Here is a 13,696-nt window from a genome sequence, read left to right as displayed (position 1 = left end):
TATGTTCCCATGGAGGCTCCGCATCTCCTAAGTCTTCTACCACTTCTTCCTTGTCTTCAACAATTAAAGCTTCCTCCAATTATTCCAATACAAAGCAACTTCCTTCATTTCCCACCGGAGTTTCCAATCTCTCCTTCATGCTATGTTCTTCATTTGATTCTCCACATGTAGCCATGGGAGTCCCTTGAGTGTTCAAGCATTGGAAGGCTAATTGATTTGTTACCGCATCCAAGGTGGCCATGAAATTTTGCACATCCCTTTTCATCTCTTCTTGCCCTTGAACAAGAATATCAAGGATGTCATCCATTGGAAGTTGGGGTGGATGGAAGGGTTCATTATTTTGGAAAAAGGGTTCATAGTAGGAAGGTGGTTCATCATAATAAAGATGTGGTGATTCAACATTCTCCATTTCTTCAACTTGTTACATAACACACTTAATTCCTTTGATCTCAAGTTGAGGTTCTACAATCCCCTTCATGTTTCCCTCTTCAATTGCTTCTCCACAATCATCCTTGGACATGTTTAGCTTGTGGCATGAATCCCATGCATCTAACTTTTGACGGACGGTTACTTGAAGCCGATCCATTGCTTCCTTGAGACGATCCTTTGATTCTTGTTCCACTTTGCTAACATAAGTAGGATCATATTGCTCTTGGATTGATGGACATGGATATTCTTCCATGGAGGGTTGTGGTGGAAAGTAGAATTCATCTTGTGGTTGAAAATTTGCATACATTAGAGGTAGTTCATCTTGGTCATAATATGGAGGAAGTGGTTCTTGGAAGTGTTGATATTGTGGTGGTTCCATGTATGGTTCATATGGCTCAAAAGGTGGTTGGTATGGTGGATATGGATTAGGGTCATATGGAGGTGCTTGGTGAAAAGGGCTTGTGAGTAGCAAAACTAACAAGCAATCCAAAAATCAAGCTATTCACAATATTCACATATATACAATAACCAATAACATAACACCATTGCCTGTCACGCGGACGACCCGGGTTCGCTTTGCCTCCTAAACCTTAAATCACTTAACAAACATATCAAGGGATCTAATAGAATCAAGGTGAAATAAATTTAGCTATTTTGAGTCCTAAAAAGCATGTTTTCACATTCAAGCACAATTAAAGGAGAATATACAAAACCATGCTATTTCTTGAATAAATATGGGTAAAAGGTGATAAAATCCCCAAAAATCAATACAAGATAAATCCTACAAATGGGGTTTGTCAGAGAGTTGCCGTACCCCCTTGCTCATCTTTGAATACACCGAGGACGGTGCCAACTTTTAAGTGTGGGGAGGTCGTCCGACCAGTCGGCGATTTTGGGTGACAAGTTTCTAATCTCAACACTTTTGCATTTCATTTTTAGGTTTTTAGGATTTTTGGTTCATTTTCTTATTTTTGCATATGTACACATAATAAGCTTAGTCAAAATAATGAGATTTTTGCAAGAATTCTATCTATAGGGCACCAATTGATTTGAGTGAAAACCTTTCATAAAACTTGCTTGAATTACATATTGTGGATCATGTTTTGAGCTAAGGACACAAGCTTGTGATATTTGAGCCTAATGGTGTGGTTACATCTTATAACCACTTGTTTTCCTTCTTGTGTGCATTATTCTCTTTCTATGATTGTAATCCTTGATTTGTTTGATTCTTTATGTCCATTATTTTGTGTATTCATGTATTTATATGATTGAGGCCATCATTTCATTTAGCTCACTTACCCAAATAGCTTTACCTTTTATCATCCATTGTTAGCCAACTTTGAGCCTACGTTTGACCCACTTGTTCTTAATTTAGCATATTACAAGCTTAAAGCGAAAAATAATAAATGTCCTTTATTTGGATCTTTGATTAGCTTAGGCTAGTGTGTGTATCATTCAAGTGTGAGAAAACTTGGGATATTGGGTGAATAAAAGGGTAGTTTTGTATTTTTGTTGTAAATATTTGGGAATTGGGTACATGCTCATGTATTGATTAAATGTATAGACCTTATGCATTGATATTCTTGTATATAATTTGAAAAAAAAATGAGAAAAACAAAAGAAAAGAAAAAGAAAAAGAAACAAAAAGAAAAGTATAGAAAAGAAAAAAAAGGAAAGAAAAAAAAGGGGGACAAAATACCCCAAAGCAAAGCGAAAGTCAATAAGAATCAATGCATATGTGTTGTGATCAAGAAAAGAAAATACATGAGTATGTGAAAAAGTAAAAAATGGGTAGTTAGGTTAGAACTTAATTGTATAGGATGTCATAGGTTAGGTGGGAAGTTTAAGCTTATCAAAGATTCAAATTTCAAGCTCACTTGACCAAATATGCATCTTACCTTGACCCTAGCCCCATTACAACCTAAAGAAAAGACCTCATGATATTTGTATGCATGCATTGAATAGATGTTGATTGTTAGAAGAAAAACAAATCTTGGAAAGCATGATTAGGGGAGAATTGAGTGAATCAACCCTAAACACTTGAGCAAATAGAGTGCAAATACATCCGGTGAAGGTTTGATGCTCAATTACATGTTTTCACCTATGATCAACATTCTTCATGCAAGTTTGTAAAAATATTTAATAGCTCAATTCAATTGTGGTTTTGCATGGTTGTTAATACCCTTATCCCTTGTGCATATATGTATTCTTAGAAATTGATTTATTTTGACCAAGCAATTGCATTTATGTAGATAGATGCATATAGTTTAGGTTGCATTTAGATTAGTTTACATTGAATAAATGTTGATGCCCTTTGCTTTCTCTTGGTTCAAGCATGAGGACATGCTTGGTTTAAGTGTGGGGAGGTTGATAAACCCCATTTGTAGGGTTTATCTTGTGTTGAATTTAGGGGGATTTTATCATCTTTTTCCACATTTATCCAATGAAATAGCATGGTTTTATAACTTCTCCTTTAATTGTGCTTAAGAGTGAAAACATGCTTTGAGGACTTAAAATAGCTAAAATTAATTCACCTTGATTCCATTAGATACCTTGATATGTTTGTTAAGTGATTTCAGATTTAGGAGGCAAAGATTGGATCAAGGGAATGAGGAAAAAGCATGTAAAAATGGAGAACTCATGAAGAAATGAAGGAATCGTAAAAGCTGTCAAGCCGACCTCTTCGCACTCAATCGATCATAACTTAAGCTACAAAGGTCCAAATGATGCGGTTCTACTTGCGTTGGAAAGCTAACACCCGGGGCTTTGAAACGATATAATATTTGCCATAATTGCTACACGTATGGTGATGCGTACGTGCACTGTATGCGCACACGTCGTTGCTACCATATGATCCACTTAAAGCAATACGGGGCCAGCGAATTCTAAAGCCTTGTGGGCCCAATCCAACTCATTTTTGATGCTATTTGACCCAAGAATTGAAGAGAGATAAGACATGAAGCCATTAGTTCAGTTTTATTTTTGTTTTCACATGCTTTAGTTAGTTTCTAGAGAGAGAAGCTATCTCTTCTCTCTAGAATTAGGAGTAGGTTAGATCTAGATTAGGAATTCTTAGATCTAGGTTAATTTCATACTTTGATTTACTTTTTCTTTTGCAATTCTTCTTCTTCTACCTTTTCTCTCTCTAGTTTTGCATTTAATTCTCGTAATCCTTTACTTTTATGTTCATCCACTTTTGTTTCTTCTATTTTCATTTCAATGCAATTTATGTTTTCATGTTCCTTTGTTGTTCATTTGATTTGTTGTTGTTTGATTTATTGTAATTGAGTAGTGTAGACTTACTTTTCTTGCACTTTTTACTAGATAATGGACTACTTCTTCATATCCATCGTGCAATGCACGCAGTTATCGATAGACAGAAGAATCATGGTATGCACTTTCGTGTACTAGCTAAAGCGTTACGTTTGTCTGGTGGAGATCATATTCACGCCGGTACCGTAGTAGGTAAACTTGAAGGGGAAAGAGATATTACTTTAGGTTTTGTTGATTTATTACGTGATGATTTTATTGAAAAAGATCGAAGCGCTTTCTTTTTATGCCTTCCAATTGTTTGATAAAATGCTTGGTTGGATTTTAGTATAGATTTTGTTCCTCTTGGCCTAGGTAGAGTAATTAGTGATGCTTGAGTTATCTAATTCCTTTGTTGATTGATAATTAGAAGTTGCTAATTGATTTGGATACCACTAAAGCTAGTCTTTCCTTTGGGAGTTGGCTAGGACTTGTAGAATCAAGTTAATTCATCCACTTGACTTTCCTCTATAGTTAGAGGTTAACTAAATGGTAGCAATGGAAAATTTGTGGTCACAATTGAGGAGGATAACTAGGATAGGACTTCTAGTCCTCATACCTTGCCAAGAGCTTTGTTAGTTGTTAGTTTATTTTCTTTGTCATTTATGTTTCTTGTCTAAAATCTCAAAACCCAAAACATACTTCATAACCAATAACAAGAACACTTTATTGCAATTCCTAGGGAGAACGACCCGAGATTCAATACTTCAGTTTATAAATTTAGGGGTTTGTACTAGTGACAAACAATCTTTTGTATGAAAGGACTATTGTTAGTTTAGAAACTATACTTACAACGAGGATTCATTTGTGAATTCTAGACCACACAAAAGTCTAATCATCACTGCTCTGATACCAAATTTTAAAGACCCAATTTTCAATATAGCACGGTCATACCAAAACATTGAGTATTACCAACTTGAAGTTACACTGACACTGTTATTAATAATATCAAGCCTGTAATCGGGTTAATGAAACTCGATTTTTATGAAAATTCTTCCTTAAAGAAAATTTAATCGCAACCCAAGAGAACCGCGAGATTACGCAAGCCAAAGCGATAAATAGATACATACACAAACATAATAATAAACTAATATATATATATATATAAAGATATATATAAAGATGAAAAGTTTGTTACTCCCTCACAATTATATACATATATATAACTCAAAACATCTCTAGGGTCTGGCCCATATAAGAAGCCCCTACTCTGTCGCCTAGACTAGCCTAGTCTTCTAACCTTGTCTCTTGAGAAACAAAAGTGAGAGTCTAAAAAGAACACTAAACTGGAGATATGCCAAAAGAAGGTGCTAATGTCGCTACCTAGTCGCTGTCAGAAGTCATGTCCACGACCTCTATATCCTTCTCAGGTCCTCATCATCCTCAGAAATCAGATCCACAATCTCCATCTCCTCGATGTCCTTATCGTCAGAAATAACGATGACCTCTGATGTACTATGGGACTACTATCACTATTGTCACATGCGGAAGCTGTACCACTAGGAGAAATTTGCTCAACTGCTAAGGGCTGACCAGAAGTTGCGGTTGAAGTCCTGATAGGCTCTATGGTGAAAGGGACAAAGGAGTAAGTAGAAAAAGACTCTATCAACATGTCCAAATCCACTGGAGGAGACTCAGGGATGTAGTCATCGATGATAGGACCAGGCTCAAGCACCGCCTAACCATCCTGTTGTGTTGGAACAAGACCTCTATGCATAAAGTCAAAAAGATGGTGGACAGAATCAGGATGTAACCACGACAGTGGAAAAGCATACGGTGTATCAGGATCAAGGAGGGGTGAATCTAGCGAGTGCTGCAAAGGAAGATCTCTAACTACATACTTACGGACTCGAGACTCCACGGCCACCACATAAAAGCTGTGAAGGATAGTATCCTCGTACATATAAGGCTGCTTGAGCTCATAGAAAATGACACTCGTCTCTATCTGAAGGGGGTAGGAAGATAGGGGGTAAGAACTGGGGAGTTCTTAGTAGGGTCGTGGTGAAACAAGTTAAGTTGCTTTTTATAAATCGGCCACGGGTCCCAGATTAATCAGACCACAACAAAGGAACATAGGGCAAACAACAATCAAGAGCAAACACAGCACATAACATACAACCACAAGAACGAATTCAAAACACACAAGAAATATGCGCAAACAAGTATGATGCATGTCTAGCCCTAGTACATGTAATGAACTCATCCGTTGGTTTTCGAACCGCGTCCGACATTACATCCTTACGGACGTTGTCTCTCATTGCCGTCGCTTCGGAGTATAGTGCCTGGTACACTATTGGGTTATAGCGCCCGCACGCTCTTGGGCTATAGCGCCCGTACCGCTCCCACGATTAAAGTGACGCACAAGAAATATGCGCAAACAAGTATGATGCATGTCTAGCCTTAGTGTAGGTAATGAGCTCATCCATCGGTTCTCGACCTGTGCCTGACATTACATACTTACGGACGTTGTCGCTCATTGCCATAGCTTTGGGGTATAGTGCCCGGTATACTCTTAGGTTATAGCACCCGCAGGCTCTTGGGCTATAACGCCTATACGCTCTTGGGTTATAGCGCCCGACAAATCGATGATAAGAAGAGTCATTGGTGTTGCCTTTCCAAACCTCAATCATCTCATCACATAATCAAATACCTTTTAAGATATAATAATTCTTTATTCATAATACCACAATTTCTCCAAAATAATAAACTAAAACATAGCAAGTCATGAGATTTAACTTTAGAAGCACTTTTCCAACTATATCAGAGTTATTCTTAAATTTTATAAATACTTTTAAGAATATGAATAAATATTCCCAAGGGAATAAAATACATAAATATGCTTAAACTTTGAAAAATGACATAGTCTGCAAGTTAAATAATTAATTAAATTGACGTATTTTAAAATTACTCTAAATAACTTTGAACTTTTATAAAAAAAGACCCAGTGTTTACTAGTTACTTTATAAATTATTCAATATATTTTATAAACTTTCAAGCATCCAAAACTTCATTAAAAAAATAAGTAAATTGGGCAGGATTCTTCCGTCTTCAAAATAAAACTTTTTTTGTTCAATTAAAATCATATTTCTCCCAAAATCGCCTTCCGCTTTAAACTCTTTATTGTAACCCATTATTTTTCTTCAAAAACCAAACTCAATTAATTTCAATAAAATTCATATGCAAATAATTTTATTCATTAAATCTTTCTCAAAAGTCGAGCCTTTGCTCTTTTTTACTCAAAATCTTCGTTCAAAATACTCATTTAGTTATAATTAATTCCAAATCAAAATCCGACTGTCAGAACTCAGTCGCATACTATCATATAACTCAGATTTCAGCCAATTATTCAACAACAACATCTCAGTACATTATTTCTCATTATGGTTGAAATCCAACAACAAATTCAGCAGCAATTCAGCTAAATTTTCAACAGCTAACAATCACAGATTTGAGCAACAGACATCAACAGACAATAATCCAACCATATATATCAATTAATTTATAATTTTAACTGATTAAAGAGTCAAACCCTACCTCTTTGATGTGAGAACACACACAAGATACTGAGGAGGTTTCTGATCGGTCAAACAGAGTGAAAACGTCGAAAACTCGATGGTTCCTCCCCTCCTTTGGTTTGGCCGGATTGGTTCCTAGCAGAGGCAGCTCCACTTCGCGATTCCACCGAACAAAACACATGTCACCGCGTAGAGGATGAAGATACAGTCGCTTCTATCGGATCAAAATTTTTGTGGGGGTCATGGATCTCAAGGAATCAATCTCGGAAGTCCGATAATCAATAAAACCTTCCCCTTCCTCCCATGCATGGCTTCGGCTGATTCTAGAGGAGAGAGAAGATTTTTGTGCCATATATAATGTATAATTAGTGACTAATGTCACTTAATTAGAGGGGGAAGGCATGCGTCGCGACATATGGCGCATTAAACGCTACGTGCCGTGATTTTAAGCCGTTGAGTCAGCGAGGTTAAATTTGTAAATATCTTGGAAGGAAATTAAGGTAATTGGGTATGGTAAAAACTAAAATAATTATTTCAAGTGATGGTATTTAATTAGAATAAAGATTGGATAAATTACTAATGTAAATGATATTAGTAAAGTCGAGTTTTTTAAATCTTTCGAACCCAATATCAAGTAACCGATTTTCATCAAATAAAATTAAATAATAACATAATATTAATAAAGATTAGAATAAAGATTGGATAAATTACTAATGTAAATGATATTAGTAAAGTCGAGTTTTTTAAATCTTTCGAACCCAATATCAAGTAACCGATTTTCATCAAATAAAATTAAATAATAACATAATATTAATATTACGTTATTATTCATTTTAATTTATTTAAAGATCTCTATAAAATTTATCATAAACGTTACGCGAATAAAACGTAAAACTTGCATACGTGATTATAACGTGGAAACCAAGATGTTACATAACTCGAGCAGATCCATAACCTCATGCAAATATTGGATGATCAAGGTAACCACTTGGATGAAGATGCCGACTAGATTCGCGTCTTTCATGCTCGCTTGTAAGTACATGCTGAAAGATATCTCGATGTACTATGAACAAGTACATGCTAGTAGAAGCTTCACAGTTAGAGGTCCATTATCAGCACTAGTACTGCCAACACAGCAAGAGGAGAACGATGGCCAAAGGAACGACGCAAATGATTATATGGATTCTTAACCCCATTTATTTTAGAGTAAATGTCATTTCCGATCCTTAACCATTTGTCCGATAGACTTTCCACCCCCTAAAAAATCTAAAAATCCAAATCGGTCCTTATCTACTTTGATATATGTACGTTCCAGTCCCTGATTAGGGACCGAAAATGACATTTACTCAAACTAGATAGAGACGGGAACGTACATATATCAAAGTAGATAGGGACCGATTTGAATTTTTAGATTTCTTATGGAATAAAAAATTTATCGGACAAATAATCAGGAACCGAAAAGAACATTTACTCTTTATTTTAATGTTAAGTAGTTTTTGACATTTTATTAATTTATACGCTTTTTATTGAGATTTTAGTGATTATATTTTTAATAATAAATTATGAATTAACTTTGATTATATGATTAGGAACACAAAATACATATAAATAAATATTAATTTAAAAGGATTAAATATTGATTTTTTTTGTTAGATTTAACATGGGATAATCCGACGTTAAAAAATTAGCTGACTTGGTCAACAACAACATATTTACTCTCGAATTTATTTTAGAAAAAATCCGACGGTAACATCAATATTTCTTTATCAAAGGTGAATATATTTTTGCCCCTAGATACAGTTGTATTTGTGCTAGAACTTAGAATATGATGGTTAGCTTCCATCGAGGCTCTCTCTTTATCTAGATAATGTGGTTCGACGAAAAATCTAATAGTAGAAAACGATTTTTCTATAATAAAAATTTGCATCTTTAAAGTAGCATTTTAGATAAAATTTCACAGTGATAGCAATCTCCTATTACGATCACAAGTATTATTTGACACCCAAAAAAATTTATAAAAAAAATTAAAATTCAAATATTTTTCAAGTGACTTTTGTCCAATTTTAATTTTTTTTTCATAATCTTTTTCTTTATGTCAAATTATATTTATTTCAATTGATTAATTGCGTGGGAAAAAAAGTATAGATTAAGAAATAATAACTTGAGATCGTTGAATATATAGAAACAAGAAAATGATTCAATATATGGGTTTGAAAATTTTGAAAAAAAATGAACTAGAATTTATTTGCAAAAAAAAGGGGGAATAAAAAATAAAATAACCAACTAGTTTAAAAAAAAAAGTACATGTGAATTCTTTTATAACATTAATAATTTTGACATGGGGTGCATTTTATAATTAATTACTTTGATAAGGTTACCGCTGGTACCCTTCCCTGCCAACATAAAGGCTTAACTAAGTCTCCAGAAAATAGGATATCACTTCTTTTTCTTCTTCTTCTTCCATTTTCAACAATACACAAACACTATTAAATGAATGTGATTCATAGTTCACAGAATTTGTAAAAGAAGAAATTAGTTACGAAACACAGTCATCTAAATTTGGGGCTCAATTATGTTGGCCTAGCCTCCCAACTCAACAATGGTTTAGTTCACATACAGCGCCATCTCAAGCTAAAACTTTCTTCTGTTTGTTTTATATCTGGGATTGAATTTTGATGATGAACAAATTAGAGAATAAATATAATTGAGTTTTGAATTAATTTAATTGTATTAATCTTAATAATTTTTAGTTTGGATACACCAATCTAATATGTGTACTAAAAAAAATTAAATCGGAAATGATATATCTTTGTCTTTGGGAAGCAAGTTTTAAAACTTCAACTTATTAGAGAGGATTGAATTTCTATTTACATCATGAAAATACATTGTTTAAATTCTTCTAAAACTTTGAAAAATGACTTCTCTAAATGTATAAATATATAATTTTGACAAAAAAATGCATTTAAAATTCTCTAAAAAAATACATTCTTTTCTGAAATCCATGAATCCAAACACATTCTTTGAATGCATCTTATTATATAAAAAAGATGAGAAATCTAGAAATATATATATCAAGTGTTCTTCGTTATAGTAATTGATCAAGTACCAAATACAACTTGGTGAATATTGAAAAAATCTTGGTGTTTGCTACGGTACGATAATAAATTCATACGTACCGATACGTTTAAAATATAGACAAATAATAACAAACCACGTGGAATTTATTTTCTACATCAATATTTAATTTTTGTTTTTTTAAATATATATTATAACCACTTTTACTAATACACCCATTTAATTAAATAAAAATAAAAAAATATTTTTTATAAAAAGTCTTAAACATCCTTCTTTTATTTGATTAGACAAAAATATCCTTTTAAATTAACGAAATTTTAGAATTCAATTAATCCCAATTTTATAGTTTCAAATAATTTAAACAACAAAACAAAAACATATTAAAAAAATAAAAAATCAAAATTTCTTCATCTTCTTCAATTTCTCTAATCATTCGTGCCCCCTCTAAGCAAAACATATCAAATAAACAAAAAATCGATCGTTTTTCATCTTCTCCAATTATCCCTCTGAAGCAAAGCAGTGAAAGTTCCAAATCATTGATTTTCAACAGCACCACCTGATTCAAGGCCAAATTTTTCCCCTCTTATAACTGCCATGGCGGGGATCTTGGCCACCGCTTTTATTCTTGCAAGTTACTACTATAGCTGCCACAGAGAGAACCCCAACGATGACGATGACGACTCAGTCCATAAAGTCGAAACTTGGTGGCATCAATACTACGTCTCAACAACCACCACAACCAGAATTGGTGGCAACTTAGATGATGATGCGTTAAAGTGGATGGCAGTGTGGAAGTACAAGAGTGGCAAAAGCAGACTCGATAGCTGTTGTGTTTGTTTGAATGAATTTGAAGAGGGACACAGTGTTAGGGCTTTGACAGGGTTTATTAAATTAAATTAATAATTAGGCAGCAGCGAAAAACCTAGGGTTTTGGTTTGGGATTTTCACTGCTTTGCTTCAGAGGGGTAATTGGAGAAGACGAAGAACGATTGATTTTTTTTTCTTTGATATGTTTTGCTTAGAGGGGACACGAATGATTAGAGAAATTGGAGAAGACGAAGAAATTTTGATTTTTTGTTTTTTTAATATGTTTTTGTTTTGTTGTTTAAATTATTTGAAACTATAAAATTATGATTGATTGAATTCTAAAATTTCGTTAATTTAAAAGGATATTTTTGTCTAATCAAATAAAAGAAGAATGTTTAAGAATTTTTATAAAATTAAATAAAAAATATTTTTTATTTTTATTTAATTAAAGGGGTGTATTAGTAAAAGTAGTGATATAATATATATTTAAAAAAATAAAAATTAAATGTTGATGTGGAAAATAAATTCCACGTGGATTGTTATTATTTGTTCATATTTTAAACGTATCGATACGTATGAATTTATCATCGTACCGTAGCAAACACCAAAAATCTTATATAAATTAGTTAGGAATTGAAGGTAGGTATAAGGGCATAACAATGTGATGGATAATATCGATTTTGGAGTTTCTCTATCTTTCTTACTTTTAATTTCTTGAAATTTAAAATTTCTATTATTTCTTTTTTTATTAATTATGTCGTAAAAGTGTATCAAAGCCTAACAACCAAGTTTAGCCTCGCTTTTAAACCCTCCTGTTAAGTTATTGCACAATAATTATCTAATATTTTAGTCTATATGTAATAATTTCTCGAATCTTAACAAAATTTCAAGACTTTAATCAAGTATTAGAAACATAAAATTGTTTGAAGTCATAATGTTGAAACCAATAAAACTTATTACGTTGCCATGCATATAATAATACATTTGGTTAAGAAACCCTATTACAATATGCGTATAGATCAGATATGCTTCTGTGGAACCATAACTTATTAGCTAGTATATATATAATTATGTGTGAACCATAATATTATATTAGTCACAACGGCAACTACAAATATTGGATCCTTTGCAGAACCCTCCATTTTTGCAGCTAGTATGGCACGCTATGTTGCAAAGTGTGTTATCGCAATTTGGTCGAGGATGGTCTAAGCAACATACCGGAGGAAATGCAGCGACTTCAAGACCTAATAATAATTAATCGGAAGTATTTAATTAATTTGGTAAGCAATATCCGTGGAAAATTTTCAAGACATATATTTCGCCAAATTAAAACCCCGCAACGAAATAACGAAAATATGGTTCAATTATTAAAAAGTTAAATAAATAAATAAAATTTTCAATTAGTATATAAGACTAAAAGAAAGTATAGGCAGGAAACTAATTTTTAATTAATCAATATTAGTCCATTTTTATTTTTTAATTCCAAAAATTTTTATTTTCTAGAAAAATTATGGTTTAGCATTTATAATTTAATTTGTAAGGTTAAATTTGAATGATTTAAGATTTAGAATTTAAAATAAATAAAATAATTTTAAAAAATGACTAATCTAAGACTAAAAAAATTGCTACCTAGCATTAATCTATGGCTAATTATAACCCAACATAACATGGATAGCCCAAAAACAAATAAAGAACATATGTAGAAGAAACGAAAACAGGCACACTACTATATATTTTTGTATTGTAGTGCAATTTAGTTATTCTTAGAGAATATTATTACATATTCTACAATTTGAGCAAACGTTTAATTTCCAGCAATTAAGAACTAAAGTAATAAAACTAATGGCTTAATAGTATAGACAAGCGCGAATACAGAAGAATAATATTTTTACCTTCGTGCAATATTATTGTAAGCATAATGAACACAAGAATTATTCCTTTGGCCATCTTAATACCTTTGAAAAGAAAGAAAGATCTGCAAGTTATTTATATACACATATTCTTTTGGTGACCTATTTATATATGCATATGCAACAAAACATAACATTTTGTAATAAATGCTTTTATTAAAATCTAAAATTGTTACAATGCAAATTAATTAGTATAGTTTTGTAACAAAAGTCGGTCATTATTGTTACAATGCAAAATAATAATAATGAACAAAAATGCAGTTATATTCTTCAATTTTAACCCAAAAAAACTCTCATCAAATTGTCACACCATAGATTCGATTAATGCATGTTATCTATTGTTTTGACGCTTAAAAGAGTTATGATAGATATAACTATATCAATATGTTACTGCAAATACAGATAAATAAGGTGTATCCGCACGAATGATTTTAACCAAATTTTTACTAAGGAACCCAAAACATGCACCTTTTTTTTCCCTCTCCTTTTTCTTTTATTCCCGCACCTTTTTTTGTGTGGGTGAATCTCTACCATTTTATTAAATTTTTGGATAAACTACCAAAAATATATTCGAATAATTTTTTCGTTGACAAAAATACATTCAATTTTTTCTATTTATAAAAATACTCTTAAATAATTTTAAAATACGAT

This window comes from Arachis ipaensis, chromosome B02, assembly GCF_000816755.2.
Source record: "Arachis ipaensis cultivar K30076 chromosome B02, Araip1.1, whole genome shotgun sequence".
Classification (NCBI taxonomy): domain Eukaryota; kingdom Viridiplantae; phylum Streptophyta; class Magnoliopsida; order Fabales; family Fabaceae; genus Arachis; species Arachis ipaensis.
Note: the sequence above shows the minus strand (reverse complement) of the source record.